Source organism: Danio rerio, chromosome 13, assembly GCF_049306965.1.
Source record: "Danio rerio strain Tuebingen ecotype United States chromosome 13, GRCz12tu, whole genome shotgun sequence".
NCBI classification, from domain to species: domain Eukaryota; kingdom Metazoa; phylum Chordata; class Actinopteri; order Cypriniformes; family Danionidae; genus Danio; species Danio rerio.
This window is the reverse complement of record NC_133188.1, coordinates 27668053-27694101: the sequence shown is the minus strand read 5'-3', so window position 1 is coordinate 27694101 and position 26049 is coordinate 27668053. Positions and strand designations below refer to the sequence as shown.

The 26049-nt window shown below is 35.5% G+C and overlaps 1 protein-coding gene across 1 annotated transcript in view; it reads right to left on the bottom strand.

Annotated features, from left to right (window-relative positions):
• Nucleotides 1-25824, bottom strand: part of sertad2b (SERTA domain containing 2b) — a 72347-nt gene extending 46523 nt beyond the window's left edge. Inside the window, exon 1 of the mRNA XM_005156787.6 lies at nucleotides 25556-25824. The gene's annotated coding sequence lies outside the window, so the exon portion shown is untranslated. The remainder of the gene's footprint in view (nucleotides 1-25555) is intronic.
• Nucleotides 25825-26049: the final 225 nt, after the last annotated feature.

Sequence of the window (26049 nt, the reverse complement as noted above, 5' to 3'; positions counted from 1 at the left end):
CCGACTTGAGATGCTTCTACAATTAAAAGCAAAGTATTTTATCAAGATATATTTTAGTCATCGTGCTCTCTTTCTTCCCCTTATTCCACAGTCATGTGATTAGTCACACTACAATCAATGAAAGCAGTTAAAAAGTCAGTTCATAATGTAAATATGTGGATTTCCTGGGTTTCTCCATGTTTGGAGTTTCCGCATAAGAGTTCCCTCTGGGCTTCGGAGGAGATTTACTACTGATCACACAACCGTGCTTCACTGACAAGATGTACATGACAATTACAGATTAATCAAAGAAATTCATTATTTGTTTAGAATAATTGCCCAGTCCTAATTAACACACACTCATATGACATTTAGGACAAAAAATTGCAATAAAAGAAATAATTTGAGTGCAAGTCCACCTTTGGTCAGTGTTCTGTTAGGTGGACACAAGCGTTCATTTATTTTCTTTCACCATGTACAGTAGGTGATTTTTGCCAGTATAAACAATTAATTCATTCATTTTCTTTTCAGCTTAGTCTCTTATTTATCAAGGGTCCACCAATTATTCCAACATATGTTTTACGCAGCGGATGCACTTCCAGAATGGGGAAACACCCATACACTCACATTCACTCACACTTATTCGCTACGGACAAATTTTGTTTACCCAATTCGTCTATAGTGCATGTCTTTGGACTGTGGGGGAAACAGGAGCACCCGGAGGAAACCCAAACGGACACAAGAAAAACATGCAATCTCCACACAGAAATGCTAACTGGCCCAGTTGGGACTCGAACCAGTGACCTTCTTGCTGTGAGGTGACAGTGCTAACCACTGAGCCACCATGCCACCCTATAAAGAATTTAATTACTCTTTTATTTAAATTCATAATTTACTTCCTAAGGATTGGTCAATAACTTGTTGTGCTTTGCAGAGTGTGTGTGTAAAATAAACAGGAAACAACTTCTTGCAAAATATCTTAAAGGAACAGTTTTCATTTTAATGCAACGGCGCTATTCGAATTACTTTGTTGTTCTAAGAATAATGTGTTTAACTGCATAAATACATTGGTGTGTTCAAGTTAGTTAGATGACTATAGTAAACACAGTCTGTAAATCAGGTCTGACAGCATTACAATGAGCACAAATTTTGGCTTCTGCATTCCGACTACACCGTTAATAATACCAGTTTTCTAGCACACGCTCATCTTTGTGTTTATATAGATCAATCAAGCTGTACTTGTAACAAATTTAGGTAAATGATACAGAGCAAATCTTTGCGAATGCTCACATTAACAATTACTGTACCAATGAAGTGTGCAGGTCAAACTGTCAAGGTAGGAGTGATGTTATCTTTTAAACATTGATGGCACTCAGTCAGCATAACATTTGTTAGGTTGTTATGAGTGATTAAACAGAGTTTATGATCGCAAAAGAAGTGAATGATTTTGTGAATTAGTTTTCATTTATTTGATCAATTTTAAAATTTGTGTTTCGCAGCTTTCCTTCAGTATATACACTACCAGTCATAAATTTGGGGTCAGTAGGATTTTTAAATGTTTTCAAATAAGCTTATCCTGCTCACCAAGGTTTTCATCAAAAGTACAGAACAAATTGTAAAAGTGAGAAATGTTATTGCAATATAAAATAACTCTTCAAAAGTAGTTTCTAATTCAATGTAATAATTGACTCCAGTGATTCAAAAGAGGATTTTTTTAATGAATTCTTAATTACTCCAGCCATACATGATCCTTCAGAAATCCCTCTAATATAAATTATTATTATTATTATTAATATAATAATAACAGTTTTAATAATAATAATAATAATAATAATAATAATAATTATTATTATTATTAGTATTATTATTATTATTATACCTATTATTATTATACCTATTAGTATTATTATTATACCTATTATTATTATTATTATTATTATTATTATTATTATTATTATTATTATTATTATTATTATTAAATGTGATAGTAATAAATGCAATAATGACTGGAGTAATAATTTCATTTGAATCTACATACAATAAGAAATCTGGTATTTAAAATTTGAATAAATATTTAACAATTTAACTTTTTTTTTTCATTTAATAATGCCACTTTGATGAACAGAACACTTTTCTTTAAAAAAAACATAAAAAGAAAAGCTGACGCTAAACCTTTTGACCGGTAGTGTAATCTTTCACAATAAGGTTTTAAAGAGACTGTTCACCTAAAAAAAGGACATTTACTGACTATTTACCCTCAAGTGGTTCCAAACCGATGTGAATTTCTTTATTCTGTTGATCACGAAAGAAGATATTTTGAAGAATGTTGGAAAGCTGTAACCTTTGACATCCATAGTAAGACAAAACAAATACTATGGAAGTGAATGCTTTAACATTTTTCAAAATAACTTCTTTTGCGTTTAACAAAAAAAAAAGCAGACAGGTTCGTGACAAGTGAAGGTTCAGTAAATAATGAAAGAAATTTGAGTTTTAAGCAAGTATAACTTTAATTTAATTTAAGTGATAATATTCTTAAATTCTTCATCAAAAAGACACTTTTAATATATTTATTGTCAATTGTAATAAATCCAATTAATTTTTTAAAGTTAGAAAAGGTAAAAATATTGTTTAATAAACCTCAATAAACCGACTTCAAGTAGTTTTTATTCACACTTTTCACTCTCTACATCTCATTCCCTTTCTGTGAAACTACATTTCCCAGCATGCTCTTTAGCACAAATCCATCAGAAGTACTTTGCTTCATCGGTCACTTTTCTTTGTACTAATTGTACTCACTTACACAGCGACTACCTGACCTTCATAAGAGCACTAATGCCTTCTTCAGTTAATATCGCCTTCCTTTTCCCTCTTTTTTCCTCTCCCTGACATACACACACACACACACACACACACACACATTAGTCTGCTGTATCTGTGCATGTGCCTCAGGGCTTCTCCGGCAGAGTGAAAGAGAAAAGCTTTGGCCATCACAGCTGTTCCCAATGCTTTAGTCCCCATTGCTCAGCAACAGAGAACAAAACAAAAGCACATCCCTCCCCTCCAACCCTTTCCATCTCCTCCCATCCTCTCCAGCACCACTACCATATTATGACCCATTCACACACACATACGCACACACACACACGCACACACACCCCTTCTGTCCTCTTACCCTCACCCCTCCCTCCATACTCACACACAAACACCAAGTCCTTTGTCCACATTCACTTGGCAAAATATATATTCTGCACTACCAGCGATTAGGAGTGTAGCCAGAACAGTAGTGGGAACAGTAGACAACTCATGTTCTGCTGAAATTAACCAATAACCGCACAGATCTAACTGACTCAACATACCAACTTTTGTTTTTGTTGTGTTTGAGGAGTTTAAAGGGACAGTTCACCCTAAAAAAAATGAAAATTCGGTCATCATTTACTCACCCTTGACTTGTTTCTAAACCAGTTTGAGTTTTCCTTTTGATCTGTTGAAGACTAAACGGGGATATTTTGAAGTATGTTGGAAACTAACCATTGACATCCATTGTAGGAAAAATACACCTTCTGTTGTGTTCAACAGAACTATCCCTTTAATATCCCTCCAATCTGTCATCATCGTAAATTTGGGAAATCTGGAGTGAATATTTGAGGCTTGCAGAAATAAACACTTTATTTATGGATTATGGCATGACAAAAGGATGAATGGGATGAGGATGAATATAAACACTGAGGGTTATGAGACAAGACATTATTTTAAGGCAAATATAATATAAGTTCTTCCCTTAATGGCTCTGTAAAGATGATCATGCTAGATACAGTGAAAGATAGTCAAAGACTCAAGTACACAAGAGTTACAAACTCAGCCAGTAATATATTAGTTGAAGAAAAACTCTAATGTCAACTGATTAGGTACACTGCAAAATATATTTGTTAATTGACAGCTTCCATAATTTGTGAATTACAAGTGTTTTCCTTTTATTGACGGTTGTGAATTGCTTTATGGGATGTTGATCTTCCACTTTTAATGTTGAGAATTCAATGTTAAAGTTTTAGTGAAGTTTTGCTAATTATTAGGAGCACATAATATCAGCAATAGCCCAATCAGATTTATTCAAGCTTACAATAATTAGACAGATTTCGCCCTACTAACTTACCTTCATTTTGGAAAAATCCGTCCTTCCACCCAATTTCTTCCTTTTCCTCCTTTCTTTAGCTCTCGAGACCTACCTAATCTCGAACCCCCTTAAATGCTTATTGACAACGTGGGATGCCAAACCTGCTTATAATGTCAAGCAATATCTAAGTGCGAACTCTTGAATTGACATTTTAGTAGTTAAAAATTGTAAGAAATAATCTTTAGAGTTATAAGTCTGTAAAATAACTGTAAAAATGTACAAGCAGTTTATTAAAAAGTATTCATGTCGTAATATACAACAACCCAGATAATATATCACTTTAAACTAATAAAAATTGTACTAAAAGTCACTTTTTCGGAAGAAAGATCAAATAATAATTAGTAATAATCGCTGCTGTCACTGAATGTTCTGTTCTGTATAATGTTTTAATGTATAAAAATAAAGTTAAAAAATAAATAAAAAAAATAAAAAATAAGGCTTTGTGATATATCTAAAAGGGATAATTCACTAAAAAAAATATACTTATCATGTACTCACACTCAAGTGGTCATAAACCTGTTTGAGATTCTGTCTTCTGCTAAACACAAAAAATATATATTTTGGAGAAGCTGAAAACCTGTAACCATTGACTTACATAGGACAAAAAGGAATACAATAAATGTCAATGGTTACAAGTTTCCTGCTTTCTTCAAAATATTTTCTTTTGTGTTCAACAGAGAAAGGAAACCTTGTTTAGAAACAAGTAACAGTAAATGACAAGCAAATTTTCTTTTGGGGTGCATTTATCCCTTTAATACTGAAAAAGAGAGAAACAAATTAAATATTCTAAAATTATATTATTAAAACATATTTTACAGAGCTAAACTCGTAACTGATACTTTTAAAAACGAAGCAATCTTTATGAGAGAGTCATTAAATCACTGACTCATGAATGCAGGTTCATTTAGTAATGAAACAAGACTCTGCTGTTTGGACATTAAATCTGCATAGAACTTTTTTGATTGAAAACTGATAATTTACAATAAATGCAGGGAAGCATGATATATTAGTGTCCATATCACTATTGGCCAATAAAGGTTTATTTTTAATTTTATCAGGATCGCTCTGATAAGAAAATTAAGTTGACATATTAAAACCAATAAATGATGTATTATTTTATTGAATTGCTTCAGGTGTGTGCTGCCAAGGGATTAAATAGTGTCATTCAGATGACATGAAATACATGAAGCAGGCATAGAAATGTTTTAGGAGTGTTTATGTGGGGAATTCTTCACCACAAAAAAGAAGAAATCAAAATTGCAATTTGCAAGTTATTTACTATAATAACTGATAGATAGGCCAGTAAAAATAATAGATGTATTAACCTATTTATTATTTATCAGCTTCCAAATATAAAGAGCTGCAGGTTATCAGTAATGGCTAAAAAATCCATATTGTTACACCCCCACAGCTCGCATATTGAGGAAATAAATGTATGAAGTTGTCACAGATAATGCATATCATGCAATAAATATCTGAATCTTAGTCCGAACTGTCATTTTGAAATTTACCTAGGATGACATTAAAGGTTTGCAACCACTTAAGGGTGAGTAAACAGTGACTAAAATTTTATTTCGGGGTCAACTAATCCTTTAAATCCCATATTTTTAATGTTATATTTGACTTCTGAACCCCGGTTTGTAAAAAGACTGACATAAGAATCAGACTGCAAGAAGAAAGGTACATTTATACCTGCCAACAAGTACTATAACTCTCTCTTCGTCCAAACTTTATTCATGCAGGATACCATGAATAAGGATTAAACAGAAATTCAATATGAGTCCTAACAGAGCTTTAAGGTGTTCAGTTTCCCCAAAAGCAGCTGACAGGAGGGAGGAGCGGAGTCTGTCAAACAGTAGCTCACCACACTGACAAACCACCCAATGCACACCAGTCTCATATGGCGCATCAGCACCCACAGCCTTTTCTCACACTCAGCCATGATTTTGACCCTGACGCACTACGTGAATGAGTCGGATTAGATATCGAGCATCTGTTTAATGAAACGGTGAAGGCGTCTTCACTGCTTGCCTCTCTCTGAAGCAGCTGTTGTGCTATTAGAGTTTAGCCCTCAACACAAGACAATAATAAAACTGTTGCTCTTAGCGATATCAACTTTATCTAATATTTCAGGACTACTAGTGGATCAGGGAACTGCTGTTAAGTAATGCATGCCAAGACTGACCTCTACTTTATGAAATATGCAAGATCAAGGTGCTTTAATACTTTGTTTCGATGCTTAAATTTCACAAGCATATACAGTGCATCTGGAAAGTATTCATAGCGCTTGACTTCTTTCCACATTTTTTATGTTGGACCCTTATTCCAAAATTGATTCATTTGATTTATTTCCTCAAAATTCTACACACAAACCAAGCATAAAGACTAAAAATAATAATATTGATAAGCTATTTCAAAAACTCTTTTTTTGCATTGTCATTATGGGTATTGTGTGTAGAATTCTGAGGAAACAAATACATTTAATCTATTTTGGAAAAAGGCTGTAACATAAAAATATGTGGAAAAAGTGAAGCACTATGAATACTTTCTGGATGCACTGAAGCTGAAAAGTACACATGTATTAATGAAATGAAAAACTTGTCTTTATGCACCCATATATACAGTAATGTATTGGCCGTTCTTTTGATTGCAATTAAAGATGCTGGAACTTTAAAGAATAAAAAAGCATTGTATTGTATAGAAATGTATAGTATAGAATATTAGTGCATAAAATTTAAAGACAATTTAAAAAGAAAAAAATTTAAAGTAATGTATAGAAAATACCACTGAAAACAGAAAAGATTTTTCATAATTTATTTATTTATAATATGCAAGTTAAACTTGTGCTGCAATATTAAAATGCGACATAAATGTTTAAATATTTGAAGAGTTTATAAGAGTGCCGCCTAAAATTTCCATCGCAAAATGAAATTTTTTTTCAGCCTCCTTTGTTTATGTTGAGATATTTCACTTTAAAGACTTTAAAAAGGACTTATTCTTTTCCATAAAAGTGATATTACTGAACCTACACACAGGATCCTGATAAAAATGCTCATTTTAGAGAAAAAGTGGCATTTAAAGGTTTTTGTATCCAAACTCTTCGTTTGTTATTATGTTTAGGTTAATGTAATTTAATAGCAAAATACTTGCACATTTTAATTAGAATTATTCAATTAAAACATTTTTATGTGGATGTAAAAATAATAATAAGTTGTGTACATTTAATTTAATTACATTTTAATTAAATTAAGAAAATGTAATAATTTTTTTTCGTATTCAGAATGTAGCTTTAATTTGATTCAAATTTTATGTAAAGGTGCAGTAGATGATTGTCTTCATTAGTGTTTTGTCTTCAAGCATTTTTTGGTTGTGCTGATTAAAAGTCTCTTCATATTACAATGGTAATGATTAAAGTTAATGTACTAAATGTATTTAAATGTATTTTTATATTCTGGTTAAGGCATAAAACTAAAAAATTTTCATCCAATTACGATTTGTTGGGCTGACAATTCCCATAATTCTGAGAAGCAGCCCAAACTGTCGGTCAACAAATGTAGAATTGTACATCAGCGCACCCCTGTTCATCCAGATCCGCTGTTTGCGAACTGACAGGCGCCACGTTTATGACATGTGCACACGAGTGACAGCGGTAAAAACAAATGCTGAATCGCAACTTTTTAAAATCCTGAATTAATATTGGAGTTACTTTAGCATGCTGGAGGAAGGATGACACCATGGCTGAAATATTTCTGTTAGACAGGCAAAGTTCTGTTTTAAACTATTATTGTCTGGCAAAGCTGATGTAGATTGTGTTGTTGTTGTTGTTATGAATGGGTTAAATGCACGAACGTGTTGTTCAGCCACTGAAATCTTCTGGCGAAAGATTGATGTGTCTATTTTCAATATCATAAGGGACCTTTTACAGCATCGATAATGTAGATTTTTATTTAGTTTAACAACAAAACATCAGTAAATAGCACTATTCCACCTAGCCTGCTTTACTGAGGGCTCCCTATATTGTTTACCACGCTACTTTGAATATTCAGTCTGAAACAGCATGTAAGTATGGCTTAGTAATAAGTGTAATTCCTGCACCCCGCTAGCCAAGCACTAAGCATACAGTAGCCACTGTAGGATAAAGCACATGAGAGAGTGAGACAGTGATCCTTGCATGCATGACATATTGCACATATTGACAAGTTCTGCACAACTGAAAACGTGCTAGATATAATACAGTTTTACGTTTGGAATTGTAGTATTATAAAGTACTATAAAGTTTTCTAACTGGCGAATGACATGATCTAGTGGGTTGTCTACTGTCGTCACATTCGTGATTTCAGGAGGTGTGGCTTTAAACAGCAGGCGAGGGACTGTGTTTTTAAAGCTATTATGCTAAACGGTTAGCATTTTGGCAGATCGCCTACTGCACCTTTAAATTGAGTTTTTCACACACCAGAAAATAAAAACAATGTTCTACATTTCTGACCCATATTTTAATTTCCACAAAAACCTGGGATCAGAAAATAGGAGGACAACCTACTGACCCAAAAAAACATTAGTTGCAGTATCAGTACAGCTCCAAAATCTTTCAGTGTTCATCAAATGAAGAAAACAGGCCATCCAGACATTTCGAAAGACCACTGTTTACAAGAGCGAACTTGCTTCAACACGTCCCCTTCACTGTTTCTCCCCTAACTTACTGTACTAAGAGGTCTTTTAGTACAAGATAGTTATTTTACAGCTTCTGGCGAAGAGAGAAGAGAAGCTGGCTCGTCATGGTGTGATAATAGACAGTTTTATAATAAGAGTCGAGTCAACTTTGCTCTAGTCCACAGACATAATGAGGAGGTTGAACGAGAGGGCCAGGCATGTGAGAATGCAGCCTTTATTCCTGTAGCTCAGAGCCTCACTAAAGCCTCTGTTGTGCCCGTCTGGCATGCATTTTTGACACAGGGCACCAAACCAGCACCGGTTCTGCGTCTTTGACTACAACATGGGGCTCAGATGTTAACACATGGTGCACAGTGTGCAATGAGCCCACAGCAGTTAATCAGCTGATAATTACCCTGCTGGTGTAAACACAATCACGGCCACAGGCACCAGAGTGACGCTGGAATGGCAAGAGTTTATTATTTAAGCGTCCTGATAAGGTATTGAGCATGCAAAGTAATGAAAACACGGAATTATGTGTAACTTAAACTGCACATTAAGATATATCTGACACTGGTACAAATGACCAATCATCCCATTTTAGAAACTGTTATTGAAAGAAACTTTATGCCTGTCATTTGGTGCAGGCTAATTTCTCTTCCTTTTAAGATCTTTAATATACACTCACCGGCCACTTTATTAGGTACACCTTCCTAGTATTAGGTTGGAACCTTTTAGGTTGGCATCACACAGTTGCTGAAGATTTGTCGGCTGCACATCCATGATGCAAATCTCCCTTTCCACCACATCCCAAAGGTGCTCTGTTGGATTGAGATCTGGTGACTGTGGAGGCCATTTAAGAAAAGTGAACTCATTTTCATGTTTAAGAAACCAGTCTGAGATGATTTGTGCTGTATGACATGGTGCGTTATCCTGCTTGAAGTAGCCATCAGAAGATGGGTACACTGTGGTGGCCATAAAGCAAATTGCAGCCTCCGTTTCCTGTTCTTAGCTGACAGGAGTGGTCTTCTGCTGCTGTAGCCCATCCGCCTCAAGGTTGGATGTGTTGTGCATTCAGAGATGCTCTTCTGCATATCTTGGTTGTAACGAGTGATTATTTGAGAAACTGTTGCCTTTCTATCAGCTTGAACCAGTCTGGCCATTCTCCTCTGACCTCTAGCATCAACAAGGCAGTTGTGGCCACAGAAAATCCCAGTAGATCAGCAGTTTCTGAAATCCTCAGACAAGCCGTCTGGCACCAACAACCATGCCACATTCAAATTTCCTTTCGTCCCCATTTTGATGCTTGGTTTGAACTGCAGCAGATCGTCTTGACCATATCTGCATGCCTAAATGCATTGAGTTGCTGCCATGTGATTGGATGATCAGAAATTTGCGTTAATGAACAGTTGGACAGGTGAGTGTATATACTTTACTTACTATCCTTCAGCTTATTTTATCAGGGGTCGCCACAGTGGAATGAACCACCAATTACTCTGACATGTTTTTTTTTATGCAGCTGATGCCCTTCCAGCCACAACCCAGCACTGGTAAACACCCATAAACTCCTTCATTCACACCAACACACACTTTCTGTCTACATACTTTTCTATCACAACAAAAGAAGAAATCTTTTAATATATATAAACAAATATCTGAAGTTAAGGCTACGTTTTTATGAACATATTTTTTATTTCTCTAACAATGAAACTCATGAAACGCTCAATGAAACGCTTTACTCATTAAAGGCAAATTTTGCAAAACTATTTTTATTCATTCATTCATTTTCTTTTCGGCTTAGTCCCTTCATTAATATGGGGTCGCCACAGTGGAATGAACCACCAACTTATCCAGCATATGTTTTTACGCAGCAGAAGCCCTTCCAGCTGCAACCCATCTCTGGGAAACATCCATACACACTCATTCACACTCATAGATAACGAACAATTTAGCCTACCCAATTCACCTGTACCGCATGTCTTTGCACTGTGGGGGAAACCGGAGCACCCGGAAACCCACGTGAACGCAGGGAGAACATGCAAACTCCGTAAAACAAGGTTGATATTTGAAAACACTAAAACAAACACACCGATTCCACAACAGGACCTTGTCACTTTTTGACATCTCCGCAAGGGTGTAGATTGGTTCTTGACATTGGTGGGGACATACATCCCTAGAGCTGCACTAGAGTATATTCAGAAGTATACTAAAGGACTTTTAATTTGTCAGTGACCTGGGTTAAGCAATCCCAGTGAACTTTATGCCATTACAAATTGACGTGTTAAGGTCTGTTTTCTTTAAAAATCAGCGATCTCCACTGGCTGAGTAATATCCGAAATAAAGTGGGTCTCAGAATGTACAAGAAGCACTGCATTAAATAACATTTGTCAATGCCATGTCTTTATAATATGAACATTTATTTTACACAAGTATATTTGATGGAGCTTCTATGCTAGCTTGCTGATGCTGAAGGGCGCGTGCGAGTAAACGGCTTTTTGTCTCGTTTTATGCTTAAGAAACTAAATCAATGCCAAAGCCTATTTAACTGATTGTATTTTAATTATATTACAACATTGATGCTGTAAAAGGAACCGTATAAAATGGAAAAAGTCACATTAACCGTTCACCGGAAGATTATCAGTATGGAAAGAAACACTAGCTTCTACCCTTTTGCATATACCCTTTTGAACAACACAAATTCTGTTTTGCGCTTTTAAAAAACATGATTAAAGTACTTAATAATATAAAATAAAAACTTAACAATACACATAACAATCCCTTCCCAAGCTGCCAAAGTCCATTCACATGACTTTACTGCAGATGGGCTACGAGGAGGTATGAATGTAAAGAAAAGTAAAGAGAGGTGTGTTGTTTTATCCTGATTATTGTTTCTCATATTGATGGAGGCCAAAATCGAAACCGAATTTCAATTAATTGCACAGACTTGGTTAATTGTATGACGGTGAACTCGTAGCGAACTTGACTTTGTGCACGTGTAGGTTACTAGGGGTCGATGGAACATTATTTTATTTTGAAGTTGATTCAATTATTGGTAGGGATATTTCAATTATTGGTGGGGACACGTCCCCTCAGCTCATGCCAATTCTACACACATGTATCTACGCTATAGTTACTAGACAATCTCCTTCTGCAGATTGGCTGTAGTGTGTAGAAGGGTTTTTCACTTTCACTTTCGCATCTTTAAGATCCTGACTAGCTGCAATCTACTGATTGATTTCATATTAAAAGTATTTAATATTTTGCTGAATGCTTTAGGATTTGTTACAAACCTTGTGATCCACAAATTCAATGATACCTTCATAAAGGGATTACTGAATGAATCAGCCATTTTAAACAATCAGCAAAATGGGTGAATCAATAACTCATTTAATTGACTCATTTCGTAATTTATTCCTAAATGATTCAGCATTTTTAACAAAAAAGGTAAGTCAATGATTCAACAATGTAAAAGGTGAAAAAATTATATGACTTCTATTTGTTATAACTCAATAAACTAGCTTTTTTAGCTTAATTTATCACAGTTTTCATTTGAAGTCATTTGTTTTAGTTGAGTCAATGGGGCTTTTTAGTGAATGATTCATTTATAAAAGCAGGCACCTGCTTCATTCATTTATTTATTTAATTTTTCTGTGGCTTAGTTCTTTCTTTATCAGACGTCGCCACAGCGGAATGAACCGCCATCTTATCCAACATATGTTTTGCACAGTGGATGCCCTTCCAACTGCAACCCAGTACTCACAAACACATACACATACACTATCGCCAATTAAGTTTATTCAATTCACCTAAAGCGCATGTTTTGGACTGTAGGGGGAAACCAGAGCTCCTGGAGGAAACCCACACCACAACAGGTAGAAATAGCAAACTCCACATAGAAATGCCAACTGGCCCAGCTGGGACTTGAACCAGTGACCTTCTTGGTTTGAAGCGACAGTGCTAACCACTGAGCCACAGTGTTGCACACTTGCTTTATTCCTGAATTTATCAGCTGGTTAAATGAATCTGTTAAATGATCAAATCAATTACTCATTTATTAGGACTGTGATTTGACATTGATTTTCTGGTGGTTTTAGTTTTTTTAATAATATTTAATTTTTCTCGTCATAGTTCTAAATATGCTTAAGACAATTTTAAACAATAGGGTATATGCAGGAGTATGCAGAAGGACTTATAATTTTTCATTAACCTGGGTCAAATGCTTACGGGTGAACTGCAGTTGCAAAATCTGCGATTTTAAGGTCTATTTTCTTTAAAAATCAGTGATCTTCACTGCCTGATCAATATAATATATAAAGTAGGTCTCAGATTGTACAAGAAGCATTGCATTAAATTAAATTTTTTCATGCCATGTCTTTAAAATATGAAAATTTATTTTACCCCAGTATTTTTAACAGAATTTCTATTGAAACTAGCCTGCTGATCCTGACTGGTGCATGTGTATAAACGGCCTTACATCTCGTTTTACACTTGAACAGCTAAATGAATGCAAAAGTCTATTTAACTGACTGTATTTCAATGTCATTACAACATCGATGCTGTAAAAGGAACCATATAAAATTTAATAAAGTCACATTAACCGTTCACCGGAAGTTTATCGGTATGGAAAGAAACACTAGCTGTGCACATACCCTACTGTAAATACAATTAAAATGCCTTCAAGGTGTCTCTGACTTTGTAAACATAACTAAATGCCAGTTCTTTGGAATTTCTGCAGGGCAAAGGAGACATTTCTCAATGCACTTTGTTTGATTAGTATGCATGCACCTTATTGTCTTAGTATTCTAATTGCATTTCTTACATTTAAGAACTTACACCAAAGACTGCATATACATTTAACAATGCAAGAACATATATAAAGGTAAAAATCAATTAAGTAAAGTAAAAACAAAATACATATTTTGCAATTCTAATTCAATTATTATCCTGGTTTCAATAAATCCTGAAGACCGTCCTTTTTGGCAATGGCCACCCTAAGTATCAGTAGTAGAAAATACTAAGTCGCGGTTTATTGTAGTTGTGTGAGAGGCTGGGGTTTGATCTTTCGTACTGTACTCAGTGTCCTGCTGCCTGTCTGATAAGATCCCTGAGACAGACACTCCCCCGGATTCTCCTCATCTATTATTCAATAATTCCAACAATTCACTGCACAATGAGACTAGAGAAGACACCATTTGAAAAGCAACAACAACGCCAAGAGATCAGGCAGCATGCATACTTGATTCTTTACATAATGAAATGAGTCGATTATAACAGATCAATATACAAAACACTGTAAAAATGGTTTCTAATTGGCAATATTTTAATATCTAAATCCACTCTGGATGATACTGTCTACTGTCCCTTTAAACATTTTATTTTAAGTAGTTAATATAAATTTCTGTCATCATTTATGCACATTTATGGAGAAGAATGTACTTTTGTTCTTTCAATTGCATTTAAAGGTTATGAAGCATATTAAAATAAATCAATCGATCAATCAATCAATCAATCAATCAATAAATAAATAAATACCTTTGAAAATACATAAATCACCACAAATTACCATGAACTATATTTTATTGTCTATTATTAATACGGAATATTATTATGATATATTTTGAAGATGTTCATGATAAAGGTATGCTTGCCATGTATACATTAATCTAAACAAACACATATTTATTTGTTTATTTGGAGGGAAAAATAAAAATGAAATATTATTTTTACAGTATCACATGATCTTTACTGTAATATGCTGATTTAGCAATTTTTAAATATTTTTGCATTTGTTTTATCGATTTTGAAAACTGCTACACTGTCACGTGGTCCCCTATAATGCAACTCATAGTGCATTTTAAAATATTTAATGCAATAACAATTCCTTATTGTGATTGTAAAGCTATTCATAGTGCTTTTGTGTTTTAGAAATAAAAAAAATGACATGAGAGCAAGCAAATGATGATAGCATGCCTATTTGAGGGTGAACTGTCTCTTTAAACCATGTTCACTGCAGGTCAGGGATGTTGTATGTCCAGCAGAAGATGTGTGCTTCAGTGCTTAGTCATCAAAAATCCCCTGCCTTCTGCAATGCACACAGGAGCGTATCAAAGCAAACCTCAGGAGAAAAGCACATGCTTGAAAATGTGCTATGCCACAGTAGCATTCCATTACAAAGCATTACTGATTACAGCAACATTTATTATTCCTTAACGAAAGAATTCATTTCTTAGATTACCTTATTATTATTTCACACATCTATTTCAAAACACTAACAAATATAAAACCATTAAGTCTTTCTGCACGGGTTCCACACAATTCTTTCAAGTAGTCCCAACACAAATTGATTAAGTTAACTAGATTGTTTTGCAAATTTAAGTGGATTGAACATAAAACAATTAAATTGTCAAAAAAAAAGCTTGAACAAGCAGCAAAAACAAAATTTAAAATGTAAGTTTTTTAAGTTTATATTAGGGCTGCACGATATTGGAAAAATCTGACATTGCGATATTTTATTTAGCTGTCATTTATATTGTGATATGAATACAATTTTGGCAGATGACTTTAATTGCTCTACTTAGATCAAAATCATTAATTGATCTAAATAAACTTGTAGAGGAGTGAATCAAAGAAATTGCAAGAATAAATAAATAAGATTAAATAAGCAAGGATAAAAGTGAAATAAGTAGTCAGATATTCAGTTCAAGTAATATGATATATGATGTTTTGCCCCCGATAATAATAGATCATGATAGCAGCGATATATCACAAGAAAACCATCCACAATATATCATGATATTTGTAAATGAAGAGAGAAAAATGCATCAAAAAGTTTATTCATTCATTCATTGTCCTTCGGCTTAGTCCTTTTATTCATACACTACAGCCAATTTAGTTTATTCAATTCACCTATAGGGCATGTTTTTGGACTGTGGGGAAAACTGAAGCACCTGGAGGAAACCCACCTAAACATGAGGATAACATGCAAACTCCACACAGAAATGCCAACTGACCCAAGCAGGACTCAGACCAGCGACCTTCTTGCTATGAGGCGACAGTGTTAACCACTGAGCCACCATGACGCCTCCTGCATATAAAAAGATGTATTGCTTTTATTACCAGCACATACAGTTGAAGTCAGAATTATTAACCCCCCTGAATTATTAGCCCCCTGTTTATATTTAATAACTCATCTCTAATAACGGATTTATTTTATCTTTGCCATGATGACAGTAAATTATATTTGACTAGATATTTTTCAAGACACTTCTATACAGCTGAAAGTGTTCATTTAAAGGCTTAATAAGGTTAACTAGGCAGGTTAGGTTAATTAGGCAAGTTACTGTTTAATAATGGTTTGTTCTGTAGACTGAAAATATATAGCTTTAAGGGGCAAATTGTTTTCACCTTAAAATTTGTTTTTTACTATTTAAAATATGCTTTTATTCTAGCCGAAATAAAATAAATAAGACTTTCTCCAGGAGAAAAAAACATTATCTGACATACTGTGAAAATTTCCTTGCTCTGTTAAACATCATTTGGGACAGAAAGGAAAAAAATTCAAAGGGTGGCTAATAGGGATGTAACGGTATCAGAATTTCACGGTACGATAATACCTCGGTATAAATGGCACGGTACGGTATTTATTGAGTAATTTACAGGAAAAACAAAACTAATAAAAAGACTCGAAAAATGTGCCAAAAGTGTTTATTTACCTTAGCACTGAACATATCAATGACATACAAATTAGCCATCTATCTGTAAGTTTCGAAACAGGAACTTCAATTTTTCAATTTTAATAACAAAAAACTATTAAACCATATAAAAAAAATTTTTTAATTTCAATTTAGTACTGTTGAAAAGTCATCACAATCAACATTTAATTACTCACTCACTTAGATAGAGATGGGTTTTTTAAGGAAAATTATCATATAACTATAATCTGGTAAAAGCTGGGATCTCTGGGCATGTCCCCTGCAACAGAAAAAAACCCTCTCATTTGGGACGGAGGTTTCTGGGACAGAGAGATATGATTTAGCCAAGGTTGACAGCAGTGGGTAACGCTGTGCATTGTCTTTCCACCACTTGAGAGGACAAGCCATGTGTGAGATAGAGGTCTCTTTGCGGTACAAGTCAATGTCTGCATCAATCTAATAAGTGTGCTGTGTTCTGCAGTCCCCATGACTATTTTAGTCGTATTCCCCGACTTATATTTCACCACAGTCTGGCAGTGCCTGCATACTGTTTTTTTCTTTGTCTGTCACCTTTTCTACTTTTTCGTATCTTTTTAAAAAGAAACCGATATTGCTACCACACATCCAATTTAATACCCGCTTTAGGTTCGATCATTTCCAGCTCTTTTTCTTCCCCGCTACTAACAACACACTCCATTTCCGCATTACTGGATCTGTAGTGACAACAGACCGCAAAGGATGATGACCACGCCTAGGCTGATGGGAATTGTAGTTCCCGCTACCTCCCATTCGCTTCATTCACCTAAGCATACTTTTCTCAGAAATATACTTTTATTGAGTCATGCGCCTACGGTAATATTGAAAAAAATTACTATTGCGGTATGACGGTATTTACAATATTGTTACATCCCTAGTGGCTAATAATTCTGACTTCAACGGTATATTTCTTAGAATTACAACATTGATATATGTTCAATCCGCCATTACAAGAATTCCCACCTCATGCATATCGTTATTGTCCTGCCCCTATTATTAATCAGATCATTATAATCAAATGTAATGGAAAATGTAAACACTGTACATTCTTCATTGCTGACCAACAATAATAATCCCAACTTCACATTGCAGATGCTACGATGTGATTTTTGCAAATGCACACATTGCGATATCGATGCTGAATCGATATATTGTGCAGCTAGTATATAGAATATAGAGTATATAGAAAGACCTTGATTAGCTTGTCCAGGTGTGTTTGATTAGATTTGGAGCTAAAATCTGCAGGACACCGGACCTCCAGAAACAAGTTTGGTGATACCTAGTCAAGACGATCTACTGCAGTTCAAAGCGAGCATCAGAATGGGGAAGAAAGTTGATTTAAGTAGCTTTAAATGTGGCATGGTTGTTGGTGCCAAACGGGCTGGTCTGAGTATTTCAGAAACTACTGATCTACTGGGATTTTTGCGCACAACTAGGGTTGGGCTGATGGACAATCGACAACACAATGCTGAGCCAGCATCGCCGATCCTCCGCCCGCCCCCGTCGCAAACCCGCTTGCGAAAAAATTTACCCTTAGGCCCCATTTACACTAATACGTCTTAGTGTTAAAATGGCATTTTACAACAAAATATATCCACATTCACACCGTGTATTACCTAGCATTTCTGAAAAGCTCCCCGTCCGCTGAAAGTGCACATCACGCGACCACACACACACACACAGACACAGCCACACACACACAGCCACACACTACCATGCGCTCCTCTGAGCTACAGGGAGCAGTGCACGTCGGACAGTTTATCATGGATGTACTGCTGGATCATGTCTCACAGGCTGCTTCCAAAACAGCATACTTCCATACTATATAGTACACTAAAATCAGTATGCGAGCCAAGTAGTATGTCCAAATTCATAGAATTCAAAAATCGGTACGCGAGATTTACCCCGATGACTTACTACTTCTGGCGAGATTCTGGAGTACGCATCCCATGCACGCTGCGCTATCCCATGATGCCCCAAGAGAGAATTCATGAATGGGAGTGAAGCGACACAACTGACGCAGGTAGGTCACCTGACAATGACAAAATGGCAGATGTAGTACGTCCGAATTCCAATCATACTTTTCACAAACATACTGTATAGAACGTACTTTTCTAACGGCCGGGTAGTATGTTTAAATTTAAAAGTAGTACTGCGTAGTAGGCGGTTTTGGAAGCAGCCACTATAGTTGTTGAACATGATTTTCAGACATCCCAAGTCTCCCGGAAGTTCCAGGAGTTTCTATGCCTCCTCGCTTTTCACACACGCCAAGCGCACTCTATCAAATCCCCTCTTCTCTAGTGAGCGGCAGTTCTGTGTGCTCAAATGCCTTGTTGTTGCCAGAGTTCAGAGGAGAATGGCCAGACTGGTTTGAGCTGATAGAAAGGCAACAGAAACTAAAATAACCACTCTGACCACTCAAAACCCACCGATGTATGCAGAAGAGCATCTATGAATGCACAACATGTCCAACCTTGAGGCAGATGGGCTACAGCAGCAGAAGACCACACCGGGAGCCACTCCTGTCAGTTATGAACAGGAAACTGAGGCTACAACTCGCACAGGCTTACCAGAATTGCACAATAGAAGATTGAAAAAACGTTGCCTTGTCTGATGAGTCTCGAATTCTGCTGCAACATTTGGATGGTAGGGTCAGAATTTTGCGTCAAAAACATGAAAGCATGGATCCATCCTGCCTTGTATCAACAGTTCAAGCTGGTGGTGGAGGTGTAATGGTGTGGAGGGTATTTTCTTCCGCTGAGGTGACCCCTGATTAATAAAGGGACTAAGTCGTAAATAAAATAAATGAATGGAACAATGAATAATAATTAATGACATATTATTTATAATCTATATTTTAAAAGTATGAAATATTAAAGAATACAAATATAAAATATAATATATGTGTTTTTGTTTCAAATTGTCAAAACATTACACAAAATTACTGTTCAAAAAATGTAAACAATTACAATTCTAATATGGCAAAACTATCATGGAAATATATATTGTATGTATTTATATCATGTCCACCCAAGCTGGAAGGATGCAAGCCTTTGTGCCAAATTATGTTCATGCAGAACAGAACATTTGAGCATACACAGGCTGTAGAATGAACTTAGAACTGGAGAGCATGTGAAGCTTCATGCATTGTCATGGTGTGTGCAGACGCTTAGCTTGCTTTGTTGAGCCATGGAGAATCCCCTCTGAGCTCTGCTTTACCCAGACCCCTCTCCGACTCACTCTCTCCGGCCTCCTCCTTCTTTAAAGGTGGGTGTATGAAATATTAATGCTGCAGTACAACTGGCTGTAGGAGAGAGGCCTCGATGTTTGTGTGTGTGTGTGTTTTAGAGAAACAGCCGGCTAACTCTAGCAGTGCTGCTGCTCCACAGACACCCGATCTCTACAAAGCTCTCCGACCTGCTGGGGCCTTCGCTGCTACTGCAGATCATTTCAGAGTAAATACTCAAGAACGCTAACTCAATATCACTGCTGTACTATAATGGTATTTAGAAAACCGCACCACATTTGCATGTAAGTGGATTTTTTCAGACTCGTGTTCTCAGCGCACCAAAGTTTGGATGAAAGCGTTCACATACTGTACTTAAATTACAACAATTCATATTCTATGCAAACCTGCCAAGTGTAAACATAGTCTTAGTCATTTAGGCTAATAAATAAAGCACCTATAAATTATATGGTATTCATTTTATTTTGACGATTTTTTTAACATTCAAAAATGTCGGTAGCTGAATGACCACAGTTTTTGTTAAAGATCTTCTTTATTATTCCACTAAAAGTTACCCTACATCTTAGGCAGCCCCAGGATGAGTAAAATAACAGCACAGTTTTAATCTTGAAGATGCTGTAATCGTGAAATAAAATCAACTGCAACAACTGCAAAACATAAGCAAAAAAAAAAACATAAGCAAAAGGGATAGTGATCAAAAAATGAAAATCAGCCATCATTTTACTTGTTCCAAACCTGTTTGACTTCCATAGTATTTTTGTTCCTACATTGTAATAATAACAGGTTCCACACAATCGATTTCTGTTGAGACAACATGAAAGAATTAAGTTATAAGTTTTTACAAAATGAAATGGATTGAACATAAAAAATATACATGCAATTGCAAATGCAGAAATGCACATGCAAATAGCACAGACAACAACAAAAAAATGTGTAAAAAAAAAAAGTTAATGAATTGTTTTAAGATTTTATGGTGATGCAAATAGTAAACAATAATTTATTCTGACTAAACAAGTGTTTGAAAATACTCACAACACATGCAAATACAGAAATGTACTGCAAATAGCACAATGAAATGTTTCAGGGGACCCCAAAACTTTTATAGATAGTTTTATTTCACTCCAATTGTTCAAACATTATAACTTCTTTCCAAATATGAAGTCATCAGGTTAAACTGTATTGATATCGCAAAATTAAAAAAAATCGCAATGTTACATTTTTCCAATATTGTGCAGCCCTAATCCTTATGTTGCACGGGTATATTTGTAGAAATAGCCAACATTTTGTCAAAAAAAAAATGTTTATAGCAAAAATGATTTAAATTTTAAGTAAAGATCATTTTCTGTGAAGACATTTTGTAGTTTTCCTACCGTATTTCTATCAATAATACATTGTCCTGTTTTGTTTAGTTTTTTTTTTTTTGTGCTGTTGTATTTTACACTGTCGTTGTATTTGCACTGTCATTTTATTTGCACTGTCTGTATTCTGCACTGTCGTTGTATTTGTCTACAACATTTATCTGTATTGTGTACTGTCTGGAGCCAGAACCTAAGCTTTTCACTCGTAGCGTTCACATAGCACACGTGCTGCTGATGATATGACAATAAAAGTGATTTTATTTTATTTGTAAATATCACAGCTTTATTTTATTTTTTTGTGAAATGCATTCTAACAGATTTTGCACAACTTGAAAAGTTGATTTTTCTCAATATTTACATTTGTTTTTAACCTCAGAATTCCAGATTTTCATATAGTTAACTATTTTTTACTAAAATAACAAAATGACTAATCTCACTCAATCAAAAAGTGAGCTTCCAAACTAATCAAGAATTATGAGTATGATGCTGATCAAACTATGCACACATATAATAGCAATACAACAATACTCAGGCCACAGGTTCTAAAGTTCTTAAGGGGAGTTTTGACACATTTCTCTAGAGATTCAGCATCCAAAAATCCCCATGCTGTGAGTATGCCTGACGCTTCAGAGTTCAATGGTGTGAATGTACTTCCTGCACATTATAGTGAAAAGCAGGTCATTGCTCCAGGCACTGGCACTTCATTTACAAAGAATTCAATGCAAATGTATTTGAGCAATTCAGTAACAGTGGACTCATAATTAACAGCATTAAAACATTATAGACTGCCAGAAAAGGTAACTGTGACCATGTTATGGATTTACACCCATTTAAAACACAAGCTGGTTCTAAGCATATGTTAAGAGAATACAACAGTCAGAAGGAGTGTTTAGTGAAACCATGAGGTCTACATGCTCCTAACTGGTGAATGTTATCTGCAAGTATGGGCCGTTACACAGGACACTGTTATTATCCATGCAGGCTACATGCTGCAGCTAAAAACAGCTGTAATTTCTCTTTTGAGTGCTTAATCCTACTCTATAAACACACAGTTTGGTTATTCATGGAAAACAACATAATTCTGAATGGCATTCAGATGATTTTACAACCTTTTATAGCTGATTTTAAACACTATGCACTGCCAATATTATATTGAAAATTTTTTTAAAAATATATATCATGGGTGTGAAACAGCATTAAGGTGAGTCATAAATGAGTATGTTATTATACAGTAAATGAAACATAACAGGCAGGCAGGAGAGCGTATCAATTTGTCAACAACAACCCCTGGTAAGGTGGCAAGTCTGAACTCTGAGCTCTCTGACCCTACATAGTACTGTGCACAGCACACGTCCTAATCTGGATTATCAACTAAATTAGATGTGTCTCTAATCCGCCACTGCCAAACTCTTGTCTTAACCACTTGATTCGGGACCGGCGGGAAACACAAACCAGAGAGATTTCCTGTGATTTTCCTATGCGATCAGAGTAACCCTTACTGATATCTGCATGTTTATTTTCAAGTTTCTAATTTGATGATCCCAATTGTCTAGCTGCAATAATGGTGACGCTTTAGTTTAAGTCACAATTCTCACTATTAACTAATTAGTGGCTTATTACCTGCCTATTAAGATATTGGCTATTTATTAGTACTTATGACCTACATATTCTGCATGATTTTATTCTACATCTATAGTCCTAATACCTCAACCTAACTATAGTACCTTAATCTGTCATTCTCAAACTACTACCTTAAATCTATCAATAAGCAGCCAGTTAGGAGTTAAAGAGATAGGTAATGATTCATTAATAGTGAGAATTGTATTCTTAAAATAAAGTGTGGCCAGAAAAAAATTATGTTTGTGAAAAGAACAATGCAGTATTATTACAGCATTTCAAGGTTTGTGCACATTTTCTTTCAATTGGAGAATTATTTTCTAGATGTTTTTTTATAGTACTAAATAAAAATTTGATAACTATCCTGTAGTGCTTCTTTATGGTGGACGATACATATATAATGTCTGATGACTGTCAGGAGACCAAAACGATACATTTAATCAAATTAGAGCTAGTATGGATTGATTGATTGATTGATTGATTGATTGATTGATTGATTGATATCTTTATTCATCCCACAGTAGGGAAATTTCTCTTACAGCAGACATATAAAAGTTAAAACATACATACATACATACATACATACATACATACATACATACATACATACATACATACATACTGTACATATACATGCATATTACCCACACAAACATATGCATATATATCAGAGGTGCTAAAACTTTTTCGTATGAAGGGCCAAAAATCAAATATCATTTATAGCCGTGGGCCGAGAATAAATATACCAAACTATTTTACATTAAATTTCCTAATTCATTTCATAATATAATGCAATAAAAACATAAACAGTCACATTTATAACATAGTTCAATGCGGAATACATTAGTCAAAACTGACTTTGCTTTGATTAACTCACCAAAGTTCGGTGTTTGTACATTTTAAACTAAATCTGATTAATTTACACCATTTAAATTGAAGCATTTAATTTCACATAGCTTGTTTGTTTTACATGAAATTTGAAATAATAATCTATACATAACCCATTCTCAGATGGGGTAGTGGGCCAAATAAAAGTTACCATTGGCCAACTTTGGCCCCCGGGGCCTAGTTTGGGCATCTCTGGTATATATGCACATACATTGGGCTAAAGGGTCCTTTGGCACCCTATAGCCCAATTTGCTATCTTTTGCAACAAGGGCATCACAGTGGTGCAGTGGGTAGCATGATGGCCTCACAGTAAGAAGGTTGCTGGATCGAGCCCTGGCTAGGTCAGTTGGCATTTCTGTGTGGAGTTTACATGTTCTCCTCATGTTCTCCTCACTCCGGTTTCCCCCACAGTCCAGCGACATGCGGTATAGGTGAATTAATTAAGCTGAATTGGACGTAGTGTATGTGTGTATGTATGGGTGTTTCTCAGTGTTGGGTTACAGCTGGAATGGCATGTCCTGCGTAAAACATATGCTGGATAAGTGGTTAATTCCGCTGTGGCAACCCCTAATTAATAGGGGGACTAAGCCAAAAAGAAAATGAATAAATGAATGTTAGTGACGACAACTAACTCTGTCTAATGTGATTTATTTGTTGACGCTGCTGTAGAAGCGGTTACATTCGTACATAAATGTGTTTTTTTCATGATATGTATAATATTTATTGGTAACGTGTTATAATTAAACTTGAACTTGCATCCCATGCAGATTTCTGTAATTTTCAAGCTGGCCAGGTATATTGTGCTGCAGTGACCAGCATAAATCAGCCTGGTTTAAATGTCATTTCTATGTGAGCAACAGAACACTAATATACCGGATAAACAAAATGAATATCTGTAGCTCCTGATGTCACTTCCTGCAACACCTTGCAATAAAAAATAATGCATGCATTGTTTTGTTGATTAAATTTGAACTTATTTGCGCAGCGCTTATTCTACATTTTGCAACCGGTAAATATGTTGATGTGCATTGATTAGGTAATTGATATTCACAGATTTCCTGTGTTTAATAGATCATTATGGGACAAGATGATCCAGACTTTCATAAGCATGCACGGTTCGCCATGGCTGTGGATGAAATAATGTTGTAAATATGTTAAGTTTCTTGCACATACTGATAGTTGGATGTTTTTACCCCCAAAGTGTCAGTTGACTTGCATTTAATGTAACTACTGAATAAAAGTAGTCACTTGTCAATCTGGATGTCCTGAGAGCACATTAACAGTAGTTTTAAATGAGTATTTTTGTATTAACAGACCATTTACATTCTACATTCTATCATCATTGCAGTAATCATTTCACAAAATGTAGCATTATAAAATTACTGCAGATTATGCCAGCAGGTAATCTGTAGACTGTCTACAAGACTCATTTCTATTTCTAGGTATAATATTCACCAATTCCAAGAGCACCTGGTAGAAAACTCTTAAGACGAATACTGTAAAACAAACTGTACACCACTGTACAATCACTGCAGCAACACGTCAAGTCAGAGGCCTCAGAAAACAATTATATAACAACACCAAAGCAAAAATTCAAAGAAAAGCTTTGCTTACTTGTGTCGATGACAGAAACCATCAACATTCAGAAATCATAAATATGTCATGTGGCTCTCCTGGTTTAAAACAATAACTATTTTTCACCCGGAGAACGCTAGAGATTGGCTTTACAGATTGTGTTTACAGATATGACAAGTTTGCAGACTTACTGTACATTTAGGCTACTGTATGCAAACAGGTTACAGCTGGGCTCAATACATAGTATATGCACGTCAACACGCTTACAGCACCGACCCACATCAACACTGACCTGTCAAAACACACGACTTTATGCTGATATTCAAAAGCAAAGTCCACTCACCCCTTATGACGGACTTGTGCGGTCCGGTTAAATGGGTGTAAATCACTGAAAGCTCAGCGGATTTATTCTTCAACGCGTTTACATTGTATCAGTGCGTTCTGCGTGCCTTGCTAGTCGACATGAATTCTCATGCCACTTTCTGAGCGTCCCGTGCCTCATCAGCCTGAGGAAAAGTCAACAGTTGCGCATACGAGAGTCAGACTTCAAAGTGTCCCCAAAAGTAGTAGGCAGGTTGCTTTCGTTGACTCAGTGTGTGTGTGTGTGTGTGTAGTTGCAGTTGCAAGACATTGGATTTGAGTGATAGGTTGTTCTGTGAGCCGAGGCGGAATCCCAGTTTGTTCGCCCCGCCCCGTATGATAGAATCAGCCAATCAAAATGCAGAAGAGGCTGCCGTTCGACATGTTATTTAAAGAGCCTAAACAGTCCAGTAATGTGGTATTTACACCACGATGAAGAAGTGACTGAGCAAAACTTAAGCTCAAACATTACACTAA